The sequence below is a fragment of the Apteryx rowi genome, unplaced genomic scaffold, assembly GCF_003343035.1.
Source record: "Apteryx rowi isolate R43461 unplaced genomic scaffold, aptRow1 scaffold_24, whole genome shotgun sequence".
NCBI lineage: Eukaryota > Metazoa > Chordata > Aves > Apterygiformes > Apterygidae > Apteryx > Apteryx rowi.
This window is the reverse complement of record NW_020448752.1, coordinates 1969304-1974538: the sequence shown is the minus strand read 5'-3', so window position 1 is coordinate 1974538 and position 5235 is coordinate 1969304.

Genomic DNA, 5235 nt, shown 5'->3' with positions numbered 1-5235 from the left:
CCGCGGCTGCGCCGGAGCCGCGGCGGTTCCGCGCCCGCGGTGGCTGCCGCGGGGCCGGTGGGCATGCCTGGGGGGGGGGACACACCGCAGCGCGGCTCCGCGGCAGCTGGCCAGGGCGAGAGGAGGAGGCGAGGTGCTTGGGTGGGAGGCAGGAAAAGGGCCAACTTCACCGCCTCACCGACGAAATGTCCTTTTTGTCCCCTCCAAAGCCGGACCGCGGAGAAGGCGAGAGCAGACCGTTCCGTGAGCGGTTTAGGGGAGGAGAAAATTACCTTTTCCGACAAGCAGCACAGTCCCCCAAAGAGCCTCGGGCCGGGAGGGAGCGCGGTCTGGCCGCAGAGAGCCAGGACCGGGTCGCTGCAGAGCACGAGCATGGGCAGACAGGCGCTTTCCCACGTCGCGGGCGATCCCCGCTCCGACAGCCAACGTGAAACCCGGCACTTATTAGCGAGAGGGCTCTGGAATGAAAACAGTGGGCAACACTTTATTCTTCAGTCATAAGAACTGATTTAATTTTTGTAAATCTTTGTAACTTCCAGCACAGCGCTGACACCGCGATCTTGGGGATGACTGGCCTGATCCTGCTCAGACACTGAGGCAGGGAACTCCGGTCGCCTCCGAAGCGGTCGAGGAGGATTTGTTAGGCCAAAGCCCTCTGAAGGGGTCATGAGCGGGTTGCTCGAGTACAGACTGCGCGATCCAGCCCCTGATCGTGTCACGGGTCTGAGGGCGACACTTTTTGCTGCTGGACTACCTTGCGCCAGCATTTCAGCTTCACGCTGCCTGCCTGCCTGCTCGCAGGGGTAAAGTCACAAGAGTTAGGGATCAGCCTGGGACAACAGGCTACCACGATTTCAAAAAAGGATTAAAACAGAACAGGAAGGAAATATAAGGGGAAAAAAATCACATTACTCCAGTCAGCTCCAGGAACAAAATAAATGTGTACAAAGTAGCCTGTTTAGCATGAGTAAATGATTGCTGTTTGTAAACATCCCCAACCCCAACATGAGAAAACTCTTTGCGSGAAAACATACACGAAGTAGTTATGCTTAATCTTAAAATTCAGGGTGCTCAGAGGTAAAGCTCTTAAAACTAGCACTGGTTTGGAGGAAGGACAGAAGGCGTTTTACTGGAATTAGCTCGTTTTAGAGTCATTTAGCTGTTATGTAAATACAGCTATAGACTGGTTTTGTTTTTGTGGGTTTCTTTAATAAATTGTGTTAAGGGTCAAAAGAGATACAATGAAAGAAAAACAAATAAATGTATAAACAAAAGTACTTCAAAGGCTACCTGAAAGCCAGGAAAAAAAAAAAGGAAGGAAAATTTCGTTTCAAAAAATAAAATCTCTGCTCATTATTCCCTATATATTTCAGCATTCCTGTGAGCAAAGGAAACTCTTTTGTGCCACCTAATGTTAAGTATAGATCACTGTTGTCTTTGCTCTCCTGTCGCACATTAAGTGCACGCAGAGGCCTGATTTCCAAGGGTGCTGAGCACTCAGTTTCCATTACCCTGCACACAGGAACGAGGAGCCCAGCGCCGCTCAGCTTCAGGCAGCATCCCCATAAGCTCACCAGGAGACCTAGCTAATGCCAGGAGTTACCCCGAACCAACAGCAGGAAAAGAAACTTCAGATTCCCACTCGCGGGTCATGGGTACTCCTGAATATATGTAATTATTTTAAAAAAGACATCTAGAAGGGGTGGAAGGGAGCCCAGGGGCATAATCTTAAGAACCGGGTCTTGGTTGTAACAGCGTGAATCCGGAAGGAGCACATCCAGGCTTTTTACAAACTGCCCATCACCATGCGTATATCAAACCGGTGGCTGCAAAACTCTGGATTTGCAGCAGCTTCTCTCTTGGCTCTGCTTCGGGAACTGATGAGGCCTTGTCTTTGCAGTCCTTCCACAGGCATCGCTCCCAGTGAAGAATTAACATACCAAGAATTTATGGTGTGTACTTAGCAGCCATTAACACTAATGGAAGATACTAATTTGGTACTTAAATATCTCACACAGTCCTTTAAAGAAGAAAGGGCTGAAAGAAAGTATTTCTCTGATAACAACGAATTACATTGCTTTTGTGATTTTAATGGAGAGTGTTAAACATCTTTAACAATTTCTCAGGCTGAATCTCCTTTGCTTTTTATGTTATTTGAAAAGAAGAGAACCTGAGACTTCCTTCATATTTAAATTTCAGATATTCTCAAGCTGTGTTCTCCTCCCCTTTAAAGAAGGCCAGTACCATATGAAGTTGTTCACTTGAAAGTAAAATTACTAAAAGTAAGCAGAGATACTGGTTTCCCTTCACAGCGGTCCTTAAACATCATTCAGAATATAGAACAATAAATCCATACCTAGATTGCATTTGACCAAGAGACTTTAAAAATCCTTCAAAGTGAAGTAGTTAGAATTTTTCTTTCTTTCTTCTTCTTCTTCTTTTTTTTTTTTTTTAAAGTACTAATTCCCTAGCTTCAGGTAGAGCAGACTGGAGCATCAGGTCATATCGGGCCCTGCATTCATATACCACTGATTTTTGTGGCAGATCCCCATCTAGACAGAGGTACATTTAAACAGAGCTCATTACATCAGGAGCTAGGAAATGTGCATGGTAGGGAGTGATGCACATTGCAGCCAATTGGCTAAGGGTCCGATCCCAAAACACAGTCATAATTAATCATTTCACTCACGAGAGCAGTTTCCATTTAATTTAGTGAGATCATCCATGCAAATTAAGTTATTCATTTGTATCTTTGCACAATCAAATTCGAAGGCTCCATCCTAGAAAATTGTGTATACAATATTTTAGGCAGGTGACCAGTCCCCCTGAACGGCTGATATCCCTGAAAATACTCACAGAGATCAGGGCCTAAATTTGTACTCGCTTTCCCCTTTTTCTAAACTAGTGTCCTGTAACCAATAGACCAGAAAGGCTCCATAGCAATTACATATTTAGGATATGTGATAGCTGTAGTTAAGATCTTTATGACTGATTGCAGGATAAAATTTACTTTAAATGTGCAAGAGCCCATTTTTAAACCACAGTCTTTCAGCTGGTTTTCATTATATATATTTTTAAGGATCAAAAGCAATTAGAGTGTACAAAGTCTAAATGGTAAATAATTTCCACATCAAAAACCTTATTAAAGCAACAAGCATCTATTTTTGTTAACACTGTAAAATATGGAAAGGGCCAAACTAAATAAATCTCTGTTTTAATGCGTTAAAAAATAGCAAGACTTCTATTTCCACCCTGAGAACCTATATGTCAAATTTCAGCCAAGATAGGGTTTGGTTGYGTTTTTAAGACTCAGGAAAACAGGGTAAACAAGGGATTAAACTACCCTATTATGCCGTGGGGATGTGAACGGTACCATAGTTTAAATACACTGCACTTCTAAAGGGATTTGTATATGGATAGCTATATGCCATTGAATTTTACATCAGAGGGACCCTGCTTGGGTAACTTTGCTGATTCACAGTTAGTGCTCTACGCTACGCCTYGCTGTAAATATTTGTAGAATCAAGTCCTTAACTAAAGTGGTAAAACAGCATTAAATCTTGGAAAAGGACAGAAAGGAGAGAGAGAGGCATAGCTGCCGTTGTTAAGAACCTGTCAACAGCAAGTTAAAAAGCTAATGGTAAATATCGTTTATACTGGCCCTCTTTCTACCGGGGTATCGATTGCTAGATTCTGGCTCTGCAGCTTTCTGCTGTTGCTGGTCAATTTTATGTTAGAAAGTGATGGGTTAGAGCAGCATTAAAACTGCGCTAAGAAGGCTGGTTCTGCAAAAGTATTTTTAAAAATACGAATATTTCAAGCAGGGAACGTCAGAAGCAAGGCAGCAGCCTTTCTCACCGTTCGTTATTATTAAGGCACCAAAAATGCTTCTCCATTATTCTACCACTCCGTTTTTTTTTAAATTATGCCAGTCCTTGGCTTCTGTACCTCAAGTACAAATAATATTTACCCAACATAGAAATGCCATTTTTGAACTGAAGTTGTTTTCCTTTGGCCAAGGCATGAAGTTTTGTTTTTCGTATTTATCTTCAGACTTTGGAAAAAAGAAAATCAATCCACAGATCTTACTAACCATAAACTGCAGAAGCGGGAATGACTAAATCTTAACTCTTAGCTTCCCTCTCATTTTGGACTTAGTGCAAACGGCAGGTAATACGAGCTGTGTGCAAGACCTCCCCGTTCAGGTTTTGTAGATCTGTCTAGATTATGGGATTAGGCTCTGTTACATATATCTACAGTTAGTAACTTGTGATCTAGTTAAACCAGATTGAAAGCCTCCCAGCAGGTGCTTGGAATCAGACTCCACAACAGAAATTCTCCGCAGTTACTGTGGAAAAACAGCGGCTTTCATTGCAGTGCTCAATACTGAAGCAGGAGAAAAGAAAGTAAAATCAAAATCCTGACAGAAAACTCTTGCAGGTACAGAAAATTTGCCACATTTTTTCTTACTGACACAAAAACAGATGCTGGTGAAACATTATTTCATTACATGTTGCTGCTGCTTGCTTCCTTCAAACTGTAGGAGCGCACTGGATCCCTTAGGCCTAAGAGATGCTAACTTGGTGCTAGAATTTGAGTTTGTACAAACTGTTCTGTACATCTCCTGGGGCATTACTAAACCTACAGGAAGATTATAGCTCTACACATGTTTAGACTCTAACGATTTAAACCCATATTACCTTTAATAAGCTTCTTCATGTAGGAAACTCAATTCACCGATGACAATTCTGTCCAAGCAAAGATTTTGCAGGGTCGAATCCTCTGGTATCATACACTTTGGAAGAGAGCAGAAAAATCTCTTAGTGGGATGTACTGCACGAATCAAACGAGCGCAGAATGACATGCAACCTTATAAAGATGGGGGCAGCACTTACGTCCTGCCAAAGCCTGCTCGTATGTCAAAGGTTCTCGCAACCACAAAAGAGAGAGAATCCACCACACCCCAAATTAGACAGCCGTGATGACTTTAAACGGAAAAAGTCATACAGTTATAGTAGAGTCTAAGATAACCTGTTCGTCTTTGTGAAAAGATCTATATAGAAGTGAATACAAGATTATGTGACTGGAAATGCTTTTATCAGCAAAAATATGCAATTGCATAGTAAGACAGTTTTGTCAGGATTAGATTTAGAGTACAAAGCTTAAATTCAAAGATTTTTGAGGACTGGCATATGAGAAAATTACAGCCTGGGATTTTTGAGCTTTCTGTTGAGC